Source organism: Doryrhamphus excisus, chromosome 2, assembly GCF_030265055.1.
Source record: "Doryrhamphus excisus isolate RoL2022-K1 chromosome 2, RoL_Dexc_1.0, whole genome shotgun sequence".
Taxonomy (NCBI): domain Eukaryota; kingdom Metazoa; phylum Chordata; class Actinopteri; order Syngnathiformes; family Syngnathidae; genus Doryrhamphus; species Doryrhamphus excisus.
Genome location: NC_080467.1, coordinates 27520586 through 27545224, shown reverse-complemented (window position 1 = coordinate 27545224; position 24639 = coordinate 27520586). Strand labels below are relative to the sequence as shown.

The 24639-nt window shown below is 45.0% G+C and overlaps 1 protein-coding gene across 2 annotated transcripts in view; it reads left to right on the top strand.

Annotated features, from left to right (window-relative positions):
- The window catches only part of LOC131115716 (transcription factor COE3-like), a 62445-nt gene extending 48111 nt beyond the window's left edge, over positions 1 to 14334 (top strand). For both annotated transcript variants that reach the window (XM_058064419.1, XM_058064418.1), the window contains exon 20: positions 12991 to 14334. The gene's annotated coding sequence lies outside the window, so the exon portion shown is untranslated. The remainder of the gene's footprint in view (positions 1 to 12990) is intronic.
- Positions 14335 to 24639: the final 10305 nt, after the last annotated feature.

The window sequence follows — 24639 nt, the reverse complement described above, 5'->3', positions numbered from 1 at the left end:
CAGTACGTTGCTAAAATTGATACATGAACATAAATGTGTCACATGACTCTAAATGTGTCACAACTCACGACTCTTACTGATTCACATGACTCATGACTAAATGCATCACATGACCCACATGATTCATGACTCAATGTGTCATATGACTCTAAATGTGTCAAATGACAATAAATGTGTCACTTGACTCATGACTTTAAATGTGTCACATGACTCAAGACTCAATGTATGATTTGTGACTCTGAATGTGTCACATGACTCATGACTCTGTATGTGTCACGAGTCTAATTGTATCACTTGACTCATGACATCCAAATGTGACACATGACTAAATATGTTACGTGTTCCATGGCTCATGTATGACTTTTGACTTAAATGCATCACGTGACTCCAAATGTGTCATTTGACTCATGACTTTAAATGTGTCACATGACTAAATGCGTTACGTGTTACATGACTCATGACTTAAATGTATAACTCACGACTCTAAATGCATCACATGATTCATAACGTATCATTTGACTCACGACTTAAATGTATGACTCATGACTCCATGTGTCACATGACTCTAAATGTGTCACATGACTCATGACTTAAATGTATGACCAATTACTCTCAATGTGTCACATGACTCTAAATGTATGACTCATGACTTAAATGCGTCACATGACTCCAAATGTGTCACATGACTAAATATGTGACATTAAATATGACTCGTGACTTAAATGTATGACCAATGACTCTCAATGTGTCACATGACTCCAAATGTATGACTCTTGACTTAAATGCATCACATGACTCCAAATGTGTCATTTGACTCATGACATTAAATGTGTCCCATGACTCATGACTTAAGATTAAGATATGCCTTTATTCGTCCCTCAGTGGGGAAATTTGTAAATGTATAACTCATGACTCTAAATGCATCACATGATTCATAACGTATCATTTGACTCACGACTTAAATGTATGACTCATGACTCCATGTGTCACATGACTCTAAATGTGTCACATGACTCATGACTTGAATGTATGACCAATGACTCTCAATGCGTCACATGACTCTAAATGTATGACTCATGACTTAAATGCGTCACATGACTCCAAATATGTCACATGACTAAATATGTGACATTAAATATGACTTGTGACTTAAATGTATGACCAATGACTCTCAATGTGTCACATGACTCCAAATGTGTCATTTGACTCATGACTTTAAATGTGTCACATGACTAAATGCGTTACGTGTTACATGACTCATGACTTAAATATATAACTCATGACTCTAAATGCATCACATGATTCATAACGTATCATTTGACTCACGACTTAAATGTATGACTCATGACTCCATGTGTCACGTGACTCTAAATGTGTCACATGACTCATGACTTAAATGTATGACAAATGACTCAGTGTGTCACATGACTCTAAATGTATGACTCTTGACTTAAATGCATCACATGACTCCAAATGTGTCACATGACCAAATATGTGACATGACTTTAAATGTATGATTCATGACGCTAAATGTGTCACATGACTCATGACTTAAGATTAAGATATGCCTTTATTCGTCCCTCAGTGGGGAAATTTGTAAATGTATAACTCATGACTCTAAATGCATCACATGATTCATAACGTATCATTTGACTCACGACTTAAATGTATGACTCATGACTCCATGTGTCACATGACTCTAAATGTGTCACATGACTCATGACTTGAATGTATGACCAATGACTCTCAATGCGTCACATGACTCTAAATGTATGACTCATGACTTAAATGCGTCACATGACTCCAAATATGTCACATGACTAAATATGTGACATTAAATATGACTTGTGACTTAAATGTATGACCAATGACTCTCAATGTGTCACATGACTCCAAATGTGTCATTTGACTCATGACTTTAAATGTGTCACATGACTAAATGCGTTACGTGTTACATGACTCATGACTTAAATATATAACTCATGACTCTAAATGCATCACATGATTCATAACGTATCATTTGACTCACGACTTAAATGTATGACTCATGACTCCATGTGTCACGTGACTCTAAATGTGTCACATGACTCATGACTTAAATGTATGACAAATGACTCAGTGTGTCACATGACTCTAAATGTATGACTCTTGACTTAAATGCATCACATGACTCCAAATGTGTCACATGACCAAATATGTGACATGACTTTAAATGTATGATTCATGACGCTAAATGTGTCACATGACTCATGACTTAGTGTTCTCCCTGGCGAGGTGTGGTCACCATGTTTTGGACTGTAAAAATAAGGAAATATTTGTTCCCACATAATCTTGGAACAACCCCCCACCAACCCCCCCCACCCACCGCCCACACACAGTCCTGGGTTGGCTATGTGCACGAACAGGACCGACCCGAGCAGGCAGCCTTCCCATCATCGCTTTGGACCATCAAATTCTTTTGCAGCCGTTGTCGTACTCTCGCTGCTCTGCTGAGTCCAATTTCCTGTCTCGCTCTCACAAATGTCAACAGTCCATCACGCCTTCCTAACTTTATTAGGACTCCAACATTTGTCCAACATCGTGCTGAACAATTCCACAAGTTCTCTGAAGGCCTCACACCTCGTCTTCATCTTCCTCTGGTATGCTAATGAGCTTTTGTGATTGGCTGATTACCTGCTGCTGTTGGTTGGTCAATAAATGACCGCATGTCACTGTCATACGGCCATGGCCTGAAACAAAGTGGCGGCCATGTTGGTGATGGAACAAGATGTCCGCCATTAAAAGCAGAGTTGTAAAAATTGGGAGTAAAAGTAGTGAGGAGTAAAAAGTGTCATGGCGGTTATTTATGGGCGCGTGCGTCTAATTGGCGTTCTAAAAGTGGCGGCGGGGGGCCAGTCGTGAGAGCCAGAGTCTCTGGGGGGTGCTGAAGGCTGAAGGGGGGGTGGGGGGGTCTGGAGGGGAGTTTCTGGTGGGCCCATAAAGACCTTGGACCGAGAAGTCAGCCGCTTCTCCTCTGTGGACACTTACAGGCCGTAATGAAGGCGGCGAGTCCTGACCCCGCCTCCAAACGCCACCCCCCCTTTTTTCCCCACCCATTCTTGGTTTGTTTTGTTTGGCGTCGCTCGCCCCCTTAATTTGATTTGGACTCATAAAGGAAGGCTGTAAAAACACACAGACTGCTTTGTCCCTCCCCAGGACAGAACCTGGACTGTGTCCCTGCTAATGGACTGCACCACTGCGGCGGGGGCTTACTTTCTTTACCTCCAGACAAAAAAGAGAGGAGTCAGCGAGTCAGGTGGGGGGGTCTCCCAAGGGGTCACTTCAGGAAGTGTAACCTGATGTAATTGAAGCCATTAAGTCCCCCCGCGCCCCCACTTTGAGCTGCTAATGGCCACAAAATAAGCTTGTTACAAGTTGGGGGCGGAGCTACAAGGAGATTGTGTGCTTTGGGCGTGTCACCATGACGACCGTAATAAAATATATGGGGGGGGCACGTCGATTTGGTCATCAACGAGAGGTCATTCGAGTAGGGAGAGAAGGAGCTGAGGGCTGAAATATTTGGGGGTCTCCAGAGTGCGCTGAGCTCACAGGAAGTGGACTCTGGCCGTGATGCGTCTTCCAGATGTTTGTGGCCTCCGCACCACAATTAACATCCCTAAATCATGTACCGCCTCACTGGGAATATTCCGGAACATCCAATAAGTCAGCACAAAGTGGAGCCGGAGACACTTGTTGTGTCCCTGTGAGTCATCCACTTCCTGTTCAGAACCTTCATTGACGACCACTATTACCACACACGGCCACTAGAGGGTGCTCTCTGGGACCAGTCAAAACTCTACTGGAAACATTTGACGCCTTCATCATCAGTCAGTGTGACCAAATACAATACATGTGTGTGTGTGTGTGTGTAATTGAGTGATTAGAGGTTTGCAGTATCCAGTAGTTTTTCACACTAATGAGGTTAGCATGTTAGCATAATATGCCATGTTAGTGTATTTTGGCGTTAGCAGAGCATAGTTTTGCATGTTAGTGTAGTTAAGTGTGTTAGTGTAGTTCAGTATGTAGCATTGCGTTATATAGTTTATAATGTTAGTGGAGTTTAGCATAGTGCAGAGGTAGGGAACCTATGGCTCGGGAGCCAGGTAGGGCTCTTTTGATGACTGTATCTGGCTCTCAAGCATTTACCACAATAAAAATGTATGTTTGCTAACATTTTAAAGTAAACATCACAGAAATCACTGTTAAAAATATTAAAAATCAACAACTTTCTTATGCATTTTAATCCGTCCATCTATTTTCTACTGCAATACGGCCGACCATATCTATCTTTCCTGATGATATTTTCCAGGTCAAACACCAAAACTCGATTATTACTGGGTAATGCGGTAGTGCCTCGGTCATTAAGATGTAAATATAAACTTTCCTCCTTTAGTCAAATAGTCACCTAGCTAAAGCTGCAGAACCAAGCCTTCTGGCAAAGATGGCCAAAAGAATGAAATATACTGAGTACGGTGCAAAACCATGCAGCAGCAGAAGTTGCATTAATGGCAGCAAGTATTTGATTTATTATTGGACACTGCGCTGCTCACAAAAGTGTGCTGGCCACACCCCATTGGCGTAATTAGAGCCCATTATATCTAAAACTGTTGGTCTTACATAAAAATGCACACATTTTATTGCATTCAATGTTTAAAAAATGTATATGGCTCTCACAGATACACATTTTAAAATATCTGGTCTTCATGGCTCTCGTAGCCAAAAAGGTTCCCGACCCCTGGCATAGTGTATAACCCTATTAATAATATAGCATGTTAAGTGTAATTTAGTGTGTTAGCATGTTCGCATAGTTTTACGTTGTAGCTAAGCGTGTTTACATTTTAGTGTGGAGCACAACGGAGTGTGTCAGTGTAATTTAGTGTAGTTTATTGTATTAATCAGAGTGTTAAGCATAGAGTAGCGTAGATTTGAAAGCGCTAGCTGTCGAGCTAACAGCCTGGACTGTCAACTCAACGTTCAGCGCGACACTATAGCCGCACAGCCGTAAGGGCTGGCATCTGTTACACTAGCATAGCTTAGCATGTAGCTTGTTAGCATAGCTTAATGTGTTAGTATAATGTAGGACGTGACATGTTTGACGTGTTACTGTAGCATAGTCTGTCTTGGTGTGTTGTTGTAACTTAGGTTACTGTAGTTAAGTGTAGTAGTGTAGTGTCTTGTGTTTTTAACATGTCAGTATAGTTTAGTGTAGCTTAGCGTGTTACCATAGAGACGTTATGTGCGCCTAACAAGGTGTAGTGTGTTAGTGCAGTTTGTGTAGTGTAGTGTGTATCGCAGAGTATAGCGTTTTAGCAGTGTAGCATATTTAGCAGGTCAAGCGCCATGTACCATGTATAGCGTAAAGTAGAATGTTTAGCGTTGTGTGCCATGTCTAGTGTCATGTAGCATGTTTAGCGTTGTGTACCATGTCTAGCGTAAAGTAGAATGTTTAGCGTCGTGTACCATGTCTAGCATCATGTAGCATGTTTAGCATTGTATACCATGTCAAGCGTAATGTAGAATGTTTAGTGTCGTGTACCATGTCTAGTGTCATGTAGAATGTTTAGCGTTGTGTATCATGTCTAGCGTCATGTAGCATGTTTAGCGTCGTGTGCCATGTCTTGCGTCATGTAGCATGTTTAGCGTCATGTATCATTTCTAGCGTAATGTACAATGTTTAGCCTTGTGTACCATGTCTAGCGTCATGTAGCATGTTTAGCGTCGTGTACCATGTCTAGCGTAATGTAGCATGTTCAGCGTCGTGTACCATGTCTAGCGTCATGTAGCATGTTTAGCGTCGTGTACCATGTCTAGCGTAATATAGAATGTTTAGCATCGTCTACCAAGTCTAGCGTCATATAGCATGTTTAGCGTTGTGTACCATGTCTAGCGCAATGTAGAATGTTTAGCGTCGTGTGCCATGTCTAGCGTCATGTAGCATGTTTAGCGTCGTGTACCATGTCTAGCGTCATGTAGCATGTCTAGCGTCATGTAGCATGTTTAGCGTCGTGTACCATGTCTAGCGTCATGTAGCATGTTCAGCGTCGTGTACCATGTCTAGCGTCATGTAGCATGTTTAGCGTAGTGTGAAGACAAAGGTTCCTTCCAGTTGAAAAGTGTGTTGATTGTCATGAAATAAGTCAACAAGACGAAGTTGAGAGGACAATGTTAGCATGCTTTAGGAGGTTGGACTGTTAGCGTGTACATTAGCGAGCTTCCCAGGAGTCCGGCAGCATCCAACGTAACCATTAAGAGCGAGGCTAATGAACTGTAGGATTAGTGAGGTGATAATGGCCGCCCTGCTCGCCGCCTTAAGTGGCGCTCTGTGTCGGGAGGACGCCAGCTTGTCAGGCGAGGAGCGGGAAAAGAACAATGTTCTGCTGGCAGGTGAGGGTCAAAGGTCTTGACGATGACATGCTATGCTAACGTTTTTATTCGGATATTTCAAAAAACGAGACAAATCTGTGGTGTAATGGAACTCAAACATGGCTGCTGCGATTTTGTAATGTTATGCCCGACGAAGAGTTCGTGGGTGTGCTGCAGAGCAGAGTATTGTGGGTAGCGTAGTGCTCTAGGTGACCTTGTCTTAACAAGGACGTCCTCAGAGACAAACGCGCCGTGCGGTCTGGTCGTCACGGCGACACTGTCACCACGTTATTTACATCAATCGATGGCTGAGGCCAGGAGCTGCAGGGGATGGTCTTACATTTGCACCTCGCCAGGGGCCGGCCGTGCGTCGGCGTCCTCGCGCCTGCGGCGTCACGTCGAGCCTCGCGCCGTTGGCCTTTTCCCGCCTTTTGCCTTTTTTTTCCCTCGCCGCGAGTCACGTGGCGGCTAAGGGTCAGCAGGTCCCAAACGCCCCCCGACAGACACCATCATGCCGCATCAGGAAACAAACTTCAACACGAAAGGACGCCGACGTGTCCTGATGGGAGCATTTTGGACATTGATGAGCGTTCAGGGTTGGATGTGTTTTTGTGCGCTCAGTAGGAAACATGTTGCGCACACGCACACACACATGATAAACACACACACATACAGGTTTGGCCTCCCCGAGGAGTCAAAGGCGTTGTTCGAGTCCGGGCCGGGTGTCCCCCGGCGCGGCGCTTCACCAGGTGTTGTCTGCAACAGGCAATTAGTGGACGAGGTGTAGCTGTCAATCATGGGGGGGGGGGAGATTAGCTGCTTGGCCGTAATTAGCGAGTTGGAGGCTGGCGGACCCCCAGGATAAAGGCTTTGCCAATAATGGACCCTCGGGTATTAATTACTGAAGGTCGGAGGCGGAGGAAAGGCCGGGATCTTAGCAGCCGAGCTCGTAAGATGATTGTTTAAATTTCAAAAATAATACTGCTCTGACAGTTGTTGGCGGCCCCCCGGGGGGCTGGGTACAAGGTAGCCCACGTAATTAGTTTGAAGAGGGAAAGGCCACGCACACACACACACAGCGTGGAAAAATAGAAATGTGAGTGAGAAAGAGGAGGTGGTGGAAGAGGAGGAGCAACAACAACAACAACATGGCGGACATTTTGTCTAACACACTACAAGGTGGAGGCACACAAATAAAGAACATGCATTGTCTTTAATTGATGATGTCATCCACATGAGCCAGGGAGTGTTCAGTCAGCATAAACATTTTTTTTTTCAAAAGACAACATTTTATCACATAGCATTATTATTGGACTGGTGCTCTTGATCACATGACACTTTAATGTAAAGTACTCGTTGTGATACTGGCTGGTCACAGCTAACAAGCTGTTAGCTTGCTCGTGAGAGAACTACGAGTGAATGTCCACCAAGTGGATAGCATTAATATGCTAATGTAGCTAGCCATTATCCCACTGGGTTGATAGCAAGGATGGGCTAACATAGCTAGCCATTAGCCTAATAGGTTGATAGCAAGAATAGGCTAAAGCAGCTAGCCATTTGCCCAATAGATTGATAGCAAGGATGGGCTAAAGTAGCTAGCCATTAGCCTAATAGGTTGATAGCAAGGATGGGCTAAAGTAGCTAGCCATTAGCCTAATAGGTTGATAGCAAGGATGGGCTAATGTAGCTAGCCATTAGCCCAATAGGTTGATAGCAAGATGGGCTAACATAGCTAGCCATTTCCCCACTAGGTTGATAGCAAGAATGGGCTTCAGTAGCTAGCCATTATCCCACTGGGTTGATAGCAAGGATGGGCTAATGTAGCTAGCCATTTGCCCAATAGGTTGATAGCAAGAATGGGCTAAAGTAGCTAGCCATTTGCCCAATAGATTGATACCAAGATGGGTTAACATAGCTAGCCATTTGCCCACTAGGTTGATAGCAAGGATGAGCTAATGTAGCTAGCATTAGCCCAATAGATTGATAGCAAGGATGGGCTAAAGTAGCTAGCCATTTTCCCAATAGATTGATAGCAAGGATGGGCTAATGAAGCTAGCCATTTTCCCAATAGATTGATAGCAATGGTGGGCTAATGTAGCTACCCATTTGCCCAATAGGTTGATAGCAAGGATGGGCTAAAGTAGCTAGCCATTAGCTCAATAGGTTGATAGCAAGAATGGGCTAAAGTAGCTAGCCATTTTCCCACTGGCTTGATAGCAAGTTGGGCTAACATAGCTCGCCATTTGTCCACTAGGTTGATAGCAAGGATGGGCTAATGTAGCTAGCCATTAGCCCGATAGGTTGATAGCAAGAATGGGCAAATGTATAGCAAACCAATCACAGAGAGTCTGTCTTGTGACCGGTTCATTAAGTACCCGATTCACTTGAGTGAGTGACTCATACAAACTCGAGTCACTTCAAGGAAGTTTATCATCTCTCATGACAGCTAGTAGCGTGTAGCATTCTCTTCTTCTACCCGCATAGCTAACAACAACAGATCGCCCCCTAGTATTTGGGAGGCACACTGCATTTAGCCAGGATTTCACGTAGGAGTGTGGAAAATAGACTAGAAATCTGCTCTGAACCACAAGTATTGTGTCCCCCCCCCTCCTCCCAGGGGTGCCCCCACAGTAAATGTGTACCGTGTGCACCTGTGGCCCCTAGCAGTCCCTCGCTGATGTCCACAATAAATATGTCAGAGTGCTTGGCCTCCCCCCATCAGCGGCCATAAATAAACATTAACCACAACAGCAGTGCAATTCTGGGAGGCCAGGTGTCATTACTATAAATACATATATACATATATACAGTATATATACACAGTATATATACACTGTGTGTGTATGATAATAATAAGTTGACACGCATTCACACAGTAATGTTTGTATGACACATCAGGTACAGTACTTTAGGTCCTGCCTACACCACTGCACCACCCTGTGGTCACTCCTTGTAACTACACCCTCTTCTTGTAGTGGCCATGCATTTACAAGGACGACTTGTCCCGGGATGAGGGGGCGTGGCCATGGCCAGTGACGTCGAATTAAGGGTGCGCATGTGTGTGTGTGCTCAACTACTGGCAGCGACACATTCATTTTCTATAGCGCTTATGCTGGAGCCTATCCCAGCTAATAATTTATAACAAAACACATTACTTTTCACTGTAACCTTGAGTGGCATCATGAGGACCAATCACAGCACCTACCTTCGAGGGGCGGGTTCTAGGCGGCGTCATAGAAAAGGCTAATCCATGCAAACGTTGGCGGCCGTATCGCTGACACGATGACTAACGGACGATTAACTTGAGAACCTTCCTTACTGCCTGTCAATCATCCTCGCAAGCAAAATTGTTTAATGAATAAATTTGCATGGACAATGGCGGCACTGCGAGGGGAACATCTGGCCGGCGGCAAGCGTGCCATCAGATGGCCATATGGACTCCAGTGAAAAGTATCACTCACGTCACTTAGCGAGCTAATTAGCATGAGCGGAGCCGCACCTTACCTACAACAACAACGTCGCTAGCCATTAGGCCGCCGAGTGGACAGCAGCGATGGGCTAATGTTGCTAATGATTAACTAGCTGCGCCCCCTACGTTAGCACGTGGATGCTATGCAGTCGCTTTGGGGGGCGTGGTCAGCTAAGTGAGCAGCAGCAGAGGGGCAGAGCCTATCATGAATGTATCAATAAAGAGGTGAAGTGACAAGACGACAAAGTCAGGCGGTTAGCTTCCCGCGAGGCGCCAGCTGCAGGCGGCGCACCCGGAGGACAGGGCTACGACGGCGCCGGGCCGGGCCGGGCTCCCCCGTGCGACTGCAGTATTGATGAGGCGACAGCACGGCTGCTTGAGGATTCATTAAACATCTGGAAGGACAGATGTGTCGAGACGCCGCTACAGCCCTAAAAAATCACTTCCCATCTGGAGCCTCCAAACTGGAAAAGACAAGAGACCATTTTCTCCCCCACTTTCCCGCCTCACACACACACACACACACCCACACCCACACCTCCTTTTAGTCACTTTTGTTTTGCAACTCTGTGGTCTTCCTAAGCTCCGCCCCCAACAATATCAATTATAATGTTGCCTGATCCAGAAGAAAGGCTAACATTAGCTTAGCTTAGCCTAGCAAGGTGAACATCTGGAGAGATGTTGGAGATCCTTGATGGAGACGAGAGGCGTGACATATTTCACACGTCCACGCTCTCATTAAAGATGGAAGGTGCTTGGCGGCCTAATTGTTTTAATTTATTTGTTTATGGCCCAGGCGGGGGGGGGGGGGGGGGGGGGGGGGCTGGTTGGCACTTTGCTGCTTTACTGGCAACATATGGACCACATTTATCACCATTTGCCGCCATCGGCCTAAACGATTTTATTAACTAATTTGTTACTTTACTCTTTTTTAATCAAACACATGCTGCGCACTCTAATGTGCTCATAATGCTCGGGGGCTTTGTAAAGAGCGCCCCCGCCGCAGGGAAATAAAGCCAGGACTTCAATGTGGGGGGAGGGACAACAACTGAACGCTGAAGACACGCCTCCTCCCTACTCAAGTGTGTTGCTTAGCGTGTTGGCTAGCCTGTCCTTTAACTGCTGTTTTTGTTAGCATGTTTGTTAGAACGTTGCTTAGCGTGTTCTCTTAGGTGTATTTTTTTGTATTTTTTATTGCTGGCGTAGTGCTTAATGTGTCCTCTTATGAGTTAGCGGTCATATTTGTTAGCATGTTTGTTAGCACATTGCCTGTGTATTTGTTAGCATGTTGGCTAATATGTCCTCTGACGATTTAGCTGGTTTATATGTTAGCGTGTTGCTTAACATGCTACTTAGTGTGTCTTCTGATTAGGTCGCTTGTGTATTTGTTAGCATGTTTGTTAGAACGTTGCTTAGCATGTTCTCTTAAGAGTTAGCAGGTGTATTTTTTTGTATTTTTTATTCCCGTCATAGTACTTAATGTGTCCTCTTATGAGTTAGGTAGTGTATGTGTTAGCATGTTTGTTAACATTGCTGCTTAGTGTTCTCTCATGAGTTAGCGGTCATATTTGTTAGCATGTTTGTTAGAACGTCGCTTAGCGTGTTCTCTTACAAGTTAGCAGGTGTATTTTTTTGTATTTTTTATTCCCGGCGTAGTAATTAATGTGTCCTCTTATGAGTTAGGTGGTGTATGTGTTAGCATGTTTGTTAACATTGCTGCTTAGTGTCCTCTCATGAGTTAGCGGTCATATTTGTTAGCATGTTTGTTAGAACGTCGCTTAGCGTTTTCTCTTACGAGTTCCGAGTATTTTTTTTTTTTTTTTTGTATTTTTTTGTTAGCATGTTGCTTAACGTGCTACTTAGTGTGTCTTCTGATTAGGTACTTTGTGTATTTGTAAGCATGTTTGTTCGCATGTTTGTTAGAACGTTGCTTAGCATGTTCTCTTACGAGTTAGCAGGTGTATTTTTTTGTATTTTTTATTGCTGGCATAGTGCTTAATATGTCCTCTTATGAGTTAGGTGGTGTATGTGTTAGCACGTTTGTTAACATTGCTGCTTAGAGTCCTCTCATGAGTTAGCGTCATATTTGTTAGCATATTTGTTAGCACATTGCTTGTGTATTTGTTAGCATGTTGGCTAATATGTCCTCTGATGATTTAGCTGGTTTATATGTTAATGTGTTGCTTACGTGCTACTTAGTGTGTCTTCTGATTAGGTAGCTTGTGTATCAGTAAGCATGTTTGTTAGCATGTTTGTTAGAACGTTGCTTAGCATGTTCTCTTATGAGTTAACAGGTGTATGTTTTTGTATTTTTTATTCCCGTCGTAGTACTTAATGTGTCCTCTTATGAGTTAGGTGGTGTGTGTGTTAGCACGTTTGTTAACATTGCTGCTTAGTGTCCTCTCATGAGTTAGCGGTCATATTTGTTAGCACATTGTTTGTGTATTTGTTAGCATGTTGGCTAATATGTCCTCTGATGATTTAGCTGGTTTATATGTTAGCGTTTTGCTTAACGTTCTACTTAGTGTGTCTTCTGATTAGATAGCTTGTGTATTAGTAAGCATGTTTGTTAGCATGTTGCTTGGAATGCCTTCTGACTTAGCATGTCTTAGCATGTGTTAGCATATTGCTTGGCATGTCCTATGTTGAGGAAGTAGTTGTATTTTGTGTATTTTGGAAACCGCTGTGCTTTATGGTGAGCAACTTTGATAAAACTTTGGTTTGTATTCAAGATGGCGGCACTTTGCATAAAAGATGGGACATTTTCTCCATCACTTTGTTCCTGTTAACCACTTTGCTCTGGTGTCTCTTCAAAACAAAAATGGCCGACGACATCTGGCGTGTGGCAGGAGTCACAGAGGAGAATGCCCGCATCACATTTTAATCGAACATGTGGCGCCTCCTGCCTCAAGTCCTCCCAAATTCTGTTCAGCTGTTGACTTGACCCCGCCGCCTAGGCCGCTGCCTAAGCCGCCTCCCATCTTGTTAGGTCACGCCGCCATCTTTCCTCCTGGTTCTCTCTGTTAAAGAAACCCAAGCATTCCTTCTAGAAGCCTCAAAATGTCTTCGGGTGCTACACTCCAACGGGAGTTTCCCACCTCTTCTTTGTTTACACGCAGTCTTGTTGCCGTGGGAGACCACAAAGAGAGGGCGAGCAGAAAACAACATCAAATATTCAACACCGACTAAAACGAGAAGGACGAAGACGAGGATGAAGGTGAAGATGATGAGCTGCCCCAAGGTCGTGACTGTCCACCCACTTCCTGTCCCTGCACTACAAACTTGGAATCAACCAATCGCCTTGAAAGGAAAGGAATCATCGTCTCAGTTGGCACACTTAGTAAGGAATACTTCCATGAGTACACTTCAATAAGTGCACTGTTCCATATGTTGTTACTTTTCAGTGCTTGAGTGCTGATCAGTGGCTCCGCCCCTTCAAGAGGCGTGAACCTGTAAGACGAGGTGTGCGTGCGTTCAGGTGAAGAAGTGGCTTCTGATTGGCTGTGAGACTTTGGCGAGGAGCAGCAGTGCATTGTGGGAAGCATCAAAACAAGCTCTGGTTTCGTCTCCTTGACCCAGAGCTGGCGGACATCTCCGCCCGCGCCCCCCGCCCCTGTTTCTCTCCGTGGACCAGGCTTGGTCCTGAGGGTCCATCGGCCCTTGACTGACTGATTAATGGACTGGACCGCAGTCAGCTGGTGAGATTACAGACTCCGCCTCCTCGTTGTGGGACGCTGCCGCAAAGACGAACATCCAGCATGTTCTGTGCCAACCCCACCCCCCACCCCTCCTCCCCTCCCAATCTCCACACACACACACACACACACACACACACAGCGCCCTGGAAGCTGAGACGTTGGGGAAATTAACGTTAGGATGGAGGAGGAGGGTGTGGTGGGGGGGGGCGTGGGGGGCGTCTTGCCAAATCATCTGAGATCTTCGTCCTCCTCCTCCTCTTTTTCTCCTTTTTCCATTTTGTTTGTGCCTGCCGACGAATCCCAGGCCGCACTTTTTCGGCTCTCCATCAAATCCCGACCGTCCTCGTGGATCCTTGGCGTCTCGTTACGGCGCAGAGGCGGCAAAGACATTGAGATCAAAGGGATACTTCCTGTCATCAATCATGGCCGCCAACAAAGCTGCCAGCTTCCTACGTAAACATCACGCCGCCACATAAATCCTCGTCTGGTGCGAGGGCCGTCCTCGGACCCCCACTTCCCCCTCACCACCACCACCACCACAATGTGCTCATGATCACGGCGAGCCTGAGCGGGAATAAATTGACCATTTAGTGCCTCAACAAGATGAAGGGGGAGTGACTTGTGGGCTTGTTTGACCTTTGAACCTTTGCTAAAGGGTAACATACCCAAACCGGTACATCTCACCTGCAACCCCGTCGTTTTTTGGGTTTTTTTTTTATGCCAGCTGTCCTCTCTGCTTCCTTTGAGGCTCAATGAAGTGGTGGGTGGGGGCATGTGGGGGGGTTGCTAGTGGCAGAGGAAAACTTCTCCAACAACCCCCCCACTTCCCACCCCCCATCCATCCAAGTTGTTCTGATCCCTGAGCTCTGGCACCATCCAAACCCCCACTGCACTCAGCATCTGCTCAGAGGATGAATAAATGAAGCGCTCCCTGCACACACACACACACACACACGCCCCCCCCCTCCCTGACTGACAGAGGCCCATCTTAATTGTGGCTGAAAGCTGGCTTTTCTCCCTGCTAATTAGCAGATTGTGGCGTTAAATGATTCAAAAAGTCTGGGCTGCGACGCCGCTGCCGATCATCACTTATTCACGCGGCAAGCGCCGCTTTGTGCCAACATGGCCGCCCGAGGTAAATTAATTTAGTCCAATTAGCAGCCGCTGTCAGGCCGCATCAGCATCTCTCGTCTCCACCGCACATCTCACAAATGTCAACTTCTTTTTTGGTCCTCTGCTATGTCTTCAACGGGAACAGGCCGCCATGTTGGCACCATGTGACCACAACGCGGCCGCCATGTTGATGGTAGTATGTGGATGCCGTGTTGATGCTATATAGGTGCTATCTTGGTGCCATTGTTGGTGTTGTATGGGCCCCATGTGACCACTATGTGGATCCCATGTTGGTGCTATTAGGATGTCAGGTGACCACCATGTGGCCGCCATGTTGGTGCTATCAGGATGTCATGTGACCGGTATGCGGAAGCCATATTGGTGTTATGTGGTGTTATCTGGACGCCATGTTGTCACTATCTGGATGTCCAGTATGTATGACTAGTATGTGGAAGCCATGTTTGTGTTTGTTGTTGCTGTGTAGATGCCATATTGATGCTATGTGGATGCCATGTTGGTGTTATTTGGACACCATGTGACCAGTATGTGGACGCCATGTTGGTGCTATGTGAACACTGTTAGCGGTAAGTGTATTGTCATGTTGGTGTTTTCTAGATGCCATGTTGGTGTTATTTGGACACCATGTGACCAATCTGTGGACGCCATGTTGGTGCTATGTGGACGCCATGTTGGCGCTATGTGGACGCCATGTTGGTGCTATGTGAACACTGTTAGTGGTAAGTGTATTGCCATGTTGGTGTTTTCTAGATGCCATATTGGTGTTATTTGGACACCATGTGACCAGTATGTGGACGCCATGTTGGTGCTATGTGGACGCCATGTTGGCGCTATGTGGACGCCATGTTGGTGTTATTTGGACACCATGTGACCAATATGTGGGCGCCATGTTGGTGCTATGTGGAAGCCATGTTGGTGCTATGTGGATGCCATGTTGGTGTGAATTGTATGTCATGTATTTGGACACCATGTGACCAATCTGTGGACGCCATGTTGGCGCTATGTGGACGCCATGTTGGCGCTATGTGGACGCCATGTTGGCGCTATGTGGACGCCATGTTGGCGCTATGTGAACACTGTTAGTGGTAAGTGTATTGCCATGTTGGTGTTTTCTAGATGCCATGTTGGTGTTATTTGGACACCATGTGACCAATATGTGGACGCCATGTTGGTGCTATGTGGATGCCATGTTGGTGCGAATTGTATGTCATGTAGGTGGACACCATATTGGCGTTACGTGTACGCCATGTTGGTGCTACCATCTGAATGCCATGTTGGTGCTACGCGGACACCATGTTGGTACTATGATGGTACGATCTGGATGCCATGTTGGTTTTAATTGTACGCCATGTTGGTGCTATGATGGTACGATCTGGATGCCATGTTGGTTTTAATTGTACGCCATGTTGGTGCTATGATGGTACAATGTGGATGCCATGTTGGTTTTAAATGTACGTGCTATGCCATGTCGGTGCTATGTGGATGCGTGGACGCCTTATTTCACTCATGTGGACAGCGCTAGCTCGCGCTTAGCCTTGTTAGCTTAGTTGGCGTCAGTCACGCCAGCGACAAATGGACGTTAAAGTAAACAATAGTTAAACATACGTGCTGAGCTGCTGGTGGTCACAGATGAACGGTGTCTTCATCTGCGTCTTGTTCTTCTTCTGCTCGTCCATATGCTGTGTGGTTAAAGGCGGCCATGTTGCGTAGAAATGTTCACCCCTGAGACGACAGATGTTACCGACTGACTGAGTGAACAAGCAAGACTTTTATCAGGAACTATCTTGCCTCCACGGGCTTGACGCATGAGGACCGGCCAATAAAGGCCACAGGTCACCTTCGCTATGTACGAAAGAGCGCCCTCAAGAGTGCAACTGATGTCCATGTTCACGTTTTATACACCAGCTGTTTCTTTGACATTTGGTTCCTTCTAAATTTGGAAATGAAAGGTTAGCATGCTATTAGAAGCGATGTTACACATGCTAGTAAGACGTCTTCAACACGCTAATGACAGCGGCACAGTCTAAATATTCATCGACAACTCCCACCATTTATGATGGCCGCTTCCTGGTCGCTGACCCGAGCGGCCTGAAGAGCGTCACATGTCGTGTTGCGTGCTGAGAGCGCTCCATCAGGAAACGCATGAGTCATGAGCTTCCTGTGCGGCTCTCCGCGAAACGTGTGGGAGTTTTTAATTTGGGAGGAGGAAAGAACGAGTCGTCCCGGGACCACTTTGTCTTTTTATCAATCTGCCGTTTGTCTTTGAGGCCTCACCCCTCCCCCGCTCGTACACACCCCCTGAACAAAGGCTTTTATTGTGGAAATCTCACAGGAAACTCCCCAGATGTCCATGTTTTTTTTTTTTCCACAAAAGCTCTGTGAACATCTTGTCTTTCATAAACTGAATAGATGTTATTATTCACTTACTGTGTATATCATATTATGGTATGGCGTGATCCAGACATCCATACATTTTCTATGCCGCTTATCCTCATTAGGCTGGCAGGGGTAACTTTGGGCGAGAGGCGGGGTACACCCTTGACTGGTCACCAGCAAATCACATGGCACATATAGATAAACAATCATTTATACCCACATATGATGTGATATAATACTATATATATCATATATATATATATGATATTATATTATATATATCATAGTACGGTTATGACGGTTCTCTTTTACGATACACATTCATTCATTCATTCATTTTCTACCGCTTATCCTCACGAGGGTTGCGGGGGGTGCTGGAGCCTATCCCAGCTGTCTTTTGGGCGAGAGGCGGGGTACACCCTGGACTGGTGGCCAGCCAATCACAGGGCACATATAGACAAACAACCATTCACACTCACATTCATACCTATGGACAATTTGGAGTCGCTAATTAACCTAGCATGTTTTTGGAACATGCAAACTCCACACAGAGATGGCAGAGGATTGAACTCGGGTCTCCTGGCTGTGAGGTCTGCGCGCTAACCACTCGATCACCGTGCAGCCCTTTACGATACACAATATCATATAATTCATATACTTATATCGTAGTATATGTAGTATATCATCATATGTCATGTTGCTGTGTGATATGGTACTGTGTACTATATATCCTATTATGATACCTTGTCATATGAAATATATATATATATATATATATGTATATGATGGTGGCACGGCGGTCGAGTGGTTAGCGCGCAGACCTCACCGCTAGGAGACCAGGGTTCAATTCCATCCTCGGCCATCTCTGTGTGGAGTTTGCATGTTCTCCCTGTGCATGCGTGGGTTTTCTCCGGGTACTCCGGTTTCCTCCCACATTCCAAAAACATGCTAGGTTAATTAGCCACTCCAAATTGTCCATAGGTATGAATGTGAGTGTGAATGGTTGTTTGTCTATATGTGCCATGTGATTGGCTGGCGACCAGTCCAGGGTGAACCCCGTCTCTCGCCTGAAGACAGCTGGGATAGGCTCCAGCACCCCTCGTGAGGCTAAGCGGTAGAAAATGAATGAATGAATGAGTTCTCCTCCTATTTTGTGTGGAAGTGGTAACTTTTTGGCGTCTTATTTTGTCTTTCCCCACCCTCGGCCATCTCTGTGTGGAGTTTGCATGTTCTCCCCATGCATGCGTGGGTTTTCTCCGGTTTCCTCCCACATTCCAAAAACATGCTAGGTTAATTAGCGACTCCAAATTGTCCATAGGTATGAATGTGAGTGTGAATGGTTGTTTGTCTATATGTGCCCTGTGATTGGCTGGCCACCAGTCCAGGGTGTACCCCGCCTTACGCCTGAAGACAGCTGGGATAGGCTCCAGCACCCCCGCGACCCTCGTGAGGAAAAGCGGTAGAAAATGAATGAATGAATGAATGAATGAATGAATATATATATGATGATTCATATAGTGTACCTATCATATTATGTTACTGTGTGATACGCACCAAAGTGGATATCATGTTGGTTAGTAGAAATGAGTGCTGACCTCTGGGCTGCGATGCGTTCTGGCGTCCATCTTCTTTCTTTGTATCAAACTTTTCTTCTCCAATGACAAGTGAGTTGAGAAGCTCGAGTAGGCGTGGCCGCGCCTTCTTCATCTATCTGGTGTGAGTTCAGAAGGATGTGACAACACGTGGGCGTGTCCCCAGGGCCTCTCTTGGCGAGGTGGCGGCCATCGCCGCCACCATTACAGCGAGGCGTTGCATTCTAGAGGGACTTTTGTGCTTTTGAAGCCCAAATTCTGCCGCTGTTTGCTTTCCCCGCACTCAGATGGGCGTCACATAAATAGCATGGCGGCGGCAGCGGTAGCGGTGGCGGCTTAGTTTGGCAGCGTTGTCTGTTGTTAATGACATTTTTCATGCCAAGCATGCAATCAGTCGCTAATTAGAGTTGGAGCACAGGATTGTGGGAGATGATAATGACTGTGTGGTCATCATCATCATCATCATCATCATCGTGAGAATCGGCACGCTAACACGCCGCAACTCGTATGATGAAGCTCATTTTCTTCGACTTCTTGCCTACTGCCTACATTACCCATAATGCACCTGCTGAGAACGAACAGCATCGAAACAGGATTTCCTTCTCATGGTCAGCACTGGGCGCACTGTGCTGGTGAGGTGTTCAAGTACACTGCATATCTCTGAGTGTTTGACATGCTTTTTATTGATTACGGCTGCAAAATAACCTGCCATGATGCCAAAGAAAGATGCAAGAAAGTGCGAAACACAATCAAATGCATTCATTCATTCATTTTCTACCGCTTTTCCTCACGAGGGTCGCGGGGGTGCTGGAGCCTATCCCAGCTGTCTTCGGACGAGAGGCGGGGTACACCCTGGACTGGTGGCCAGCCAATCACAGGGCACATATAGACAAACAACCATTCACACTCACATTCATACCTATGGACAATTTGGAGTCGCTAATTAACCTAGCATGTTTTTGGAATGTGGGAGGAAACCGGAGTACCCGGAGAAAACCCACGCATGCACGGGGAGAACATGCCATTGAACACTGGTCTCCTAGCTGTGAGGTCTGCGCGCTAACCACTAGACCGCCGTGCCGCCCCAATCAAATGCATGTAAAACTATAATTATTTAGTTTTTTGTTCATAGTGTGTCTGTGAAACACATGTCAGCTGGTCACGCAGAACATTGACGTGACAGTCTGGATTTTTAGCTCGATGGCTAGCACTCAGGACTCTGTAGACCCCGGTTCAAGCCCACCACTAAACTAGGTAGGTTTGGTTCTGTACCCTAGATGAGGTCTTTAGGAGGTGACAAAGTACGTTGGTAAACCTGACTTAAGAGTCGCACCGGACTTGGACTTGACAGGCTTTATGCTAAATGTACTCTAAAAAATAATTCAGAGTATCTGTTGACACCACTTGATTTAATACATAAATGCAATGTAAAAAAAAACCATTTAATTAATTGATTTACATAAACTTTCTAAGTTGCTAACTTTATTTTTTAAGTTATGTTCAAATAATAATGTTGGCTATTACATGAACTTAATTTAGAATGTCATATACACTCAAGTTTTATTTATTTATTTTATTTAGCAAATTTTATATATATATAATATATTAAGTTACTGCTACTTAAAAAGCTGTTATTATTATAATTAAGTAGACAACAAATTAAACTACTTTGAATAAAATGATTAAGTCAGTTGACTTAACATATTTTTTTGACTTACAAACTTAAAAACTTTATTATTCTTATTATTCTTTTTTATTTAAAAACAATTATTCAGTAAGCATGACTTAAAATAAGCTTTTGAGTGAAGAGGAAAAGCTAATTCGTGCAATGCAATATTGGTTGTTGGTTCAAAGCAATTTCAAATTAAGTTGTCATAATTAAGAAAGACTAATGGAAATTGTTGTGTTGATTTTTTTTTGTTGTTGAGGCTAAACATTTATTTTTTGAGTGTGGCTAGCTAGCGCTCTCGACTCTCATTCTGTGGAACATGGGTCCATCCGGACGAGGCGGGTTCTTTTCTTGAATGGATTGGATTATGGTCATGAGCTTTGGATGGTGACTGAAAGGACAAGATGGTGGGTACAAGCCGCCCCAAAATGGCTTTTATGCATTGGGTGGCTGGGCTCTCTCACTTAGAGATAAGGTGAGCTGTCATTCTGGACAAAGTCGGAGTGGATGGATGTATGGATGGATGTATGGATGGATGGATGGATGGATGACATTGTTTCCTCTGAAAAAAATTGCTTCAGTTTCCGTCTGACCTTTTGGAACAGACTAATGATAATGGTAATGGTTTTATTTCATTTGAACATGCATCAGATTACAATTGAATGCATCACATAATCAGTTCACAGTTCCACGTGTCCAAAAGGAGTAGGAAGAAGCAAAGCTTATTAAATCCTACCCCTCCATCTGGTACTTTTACAATCAGTAACTGTTACATTTGTTCACTTCCTGCTTTCCATAATACAGTTTAAGGGGTTTTTTTTTGTTTTTTTTAAATAATGTACCTCATACTGAAGTACAAGGTGATATGACATAAATGTTTGCTAGAACTTGTCAGATCTATTGTTCTCCCAAGTTTTTCATCCATTTTGAATTTCCTGTAAATGACAAAAATGCATATTGTGATTGGCAGTTTACAGAAGTAGAGCATGTGCGAATGCGACATATTTGTTAAATGGGTTGGGATGATGCGGAAATCCATAAATTCAACATAAACGTGCGTTGAATCATTTATTGTAGTTAAAAAATCATATTTGCAGTTTGTCTTAGCTTGAAATGACAAAATGTGACAAAAGTGTACAATGAATATTTCAGTGGAATTTCAATCAGCAGCTTCACTTTGGACTTCTACTAAACAACGCGAGCAGAGACAAAACAGTGTGCTGAAACATTTATGTTGATGCACATGTATTTCCACTGCGCCGCACGACCCGGACGACGACCAGGACCAGGACGAGCGAGACGAGGAGTGCAGGGAAATGAGGCAGAAAGCTTTAAGTGCTGTAACGAACTTCCATATATAATGTAGAAGCATCCACATGATTATTATTAAAGACGCTGCTCTCGGAGGGGAAACAAATGTCAAAAAATGTTTGAGACGGCGAGGTCTGGTATCCACGGTAACGCATCCAAATATCCTCTTCTACCAGCACGCTAATTATCCCCAGAGGACGGCCACTTGGACACGTCATCTGATTAAGGACGGGCCAAACAAACTTCCTGCGAACAGGAACACAGGCCTCCTGCAGGGGTACCCCGCCCCCGGCGTGCCGTCACGCCAACACATGTTATCTTCATGTTTAAAATGTCACACGTGCGCTGAGCCATTGATTGAGAAGGACAGCTCCCAGCAGGGGGGGAGGGGGGTCTGGCCCCCAATGGACTGAGTTTGAACAAGTTTTTAATGAGGTCGAAGTTGCTTTGTCCTCTAATGGCGGTCCTGGCGTCCCGGGTGCCGTGTGTGTGTCACGCTGCAAACAGGATGAGGGCGTGGCGTGACAGTGACATCACTGACTTTGCTGATGAAGGCGTGAAGGAGAAGCACAGCAGAGAATCAGCTCCGCCCCCTCAATCCAAAGTTCCGCAAAAGCAGAAGAATCTGGACAGTTCCTCCGTCATGGAATATTGATGACCTTCCTGACCACCTCTGTTTGCATGTTGGATCAACTATTCATGAAAACACCCCCACCCCCATCCCATAATGAATGTGCAACGTTGCGTCAGGTGAGGCGTGAGGAAGGCAAAGGTGGCGCCCTGAGGAACGCCGTCTTCAGTCGCTTTCCTGGAATAAAAGTTTGGAAAACAACAACAACAATCATGTCGGCCGGCAAGATGCCAGTCATCAGCTCTCACAGCGACTTTGCACAAAGGCCATGTTTGATTTACTCCCATCATTCTTAGCGGCAAGCGCTTTTACACAAACACACACACACACACACCATTGTGGCCATGAGCTCCATTTTACACTTTTTTTAAGGTGCCTTTTTCCCACCTCGCTGTTCCGTGTATTGAAAGGGCAGGGAGCAATGGTGGGCACAGTCGCTTCTCCACTACTCTTCCTTGGGGGGGGGCATGAGAAATGTACATTATTCAGCATCATTCCATATGATTCGACAGAATTCGGCATCATTCAGCATCGCATTTATCAACCTCATTCGGCGTTTATCAGCATCACTCAGCATTTCTCAGCATCTTCCAGCATCATCCTGCATCACTTAGCATCTTCCAGTATCACTCAGTATTACTCAGCACCATCCAGCATCGCTCAGCACCATCCAGCATCAGTTAGCATCATTCAGCATTTCTCAGCATCATACAGTATTTCTTGGCATTTCTCTGCATCATTCCCTGCATCACTTAGCATCTTCCAGCATCACTCAGCACCATCCAGCATCGGTTAGCATCATTCAGCATTTCTCAGCATCATTCAGTATTTCTTGGCATTTCTCTGCATCATTCCCTGCATCACTTAGCATCTTCCAGTATCACTCGGTATTACTCAGCATCATCCAGCATCACTCAGCACCATCCAGCATCAGTTATAGCATCATTGAGCATTTCTCAGCATCATTCAGTATTTCTTGCCATTTCTCTGCATCATTCCCTGCATCACTTAGCATCTTCCAGTATCACTCAGCATCATCCAGCATCACTCAGCACCATCCAGCATCAGTTAGCATCATTCAGCATTTCTCAGCATCATTCAGTATTTCTTGACTTTTTTCTGCATCATTCCCTGCGTCACTTAGCATCTTCCAGTATCACTCAGTATTACTCAGCATCATCCAGCATCACTCAGCACCATCCAGCATCAGTTAGCATCATTCAGCATTTCTCAGCATCATTCAGTATTTCTTGACTTTTTTCTGCATCATTCCCTGCGTCACTTAGCATCTTCCAGTATCACTCAGTATTACTCAGCATCATCCAGCATCACTCAGCATCAGTTAGCATCATTCAGCATTTCTCAGCATCATTCAGTATTTCTTGGCATTTCTCTGCATCATTCCCTGCATCACTTAGCATCCTCCAGTATCACTCAGCACCATCCAGCATCAGTTAGCATCATTCAGCATTTGTCAGCATCATTCAGTATTTCTTGCCATTTCTCTGCATCATTCCCTGCATCACTTAGCATCTTCCAGTATCACTCAGTATTACTCAGCATCATCCAGCATCACTCAGCACCATCCAGCATCAGTTAGCATCATTCAGCATTTCTCAGCATCATTCAGTATTTCATGCCATTTCTCTGCATCATTCCCCGCATCACTTAGCACCTTCCAGTATCACTCAGTATTACTCAGCATCATCCAGCATCACTCAGCACCATCCAGCATCAGTTACCAACATTCAGCCGCATCCGGCATCACTAAGCATCATTAGCATCTCTCAATGTTTCTTAGCATCTTCCAGCATCATCCTGCATCACTTAGCATCATTCAATATCACTCAGTATTTCTCTGCAGTACTCAGCATCATCCAGCGTCACTCAGCATCAGTTGGCATCATTCAGCCGCATCCAGCATCACTCAGCATCATTCAGTATCACTTAGTATTTCTCTCAGCATTTCTCAGTATCACCCAACATTTCTCTGTATTAATCAGATTTTCTCAGCATCATTCAGCGTCTCTTGGAATTTCTCAGCATCACACAGCACTTCCTAGCATCACTCAGCATCACTTACTATTTTTCAGCATCATTCAGCATCACAGTATTTCTTCACATCGCTCAGCATCATTCAGTATCGCTCAGCGTTCATCGACATCACACAACACCACTCGGCAATGTCAGCATCATTCAGCATCATACAATATTTCTCAGTAACTCTACATTTCTCAGCATCATTCAGCATCACTCCCCATTTCTTGATATCATCAAAGGCCATTCTGACGCTGAATCTGAATCATTCTGCATCACTTAAGCGTGACTCAGCATCGCTATCATGCTCGTGTCCAGCGGGA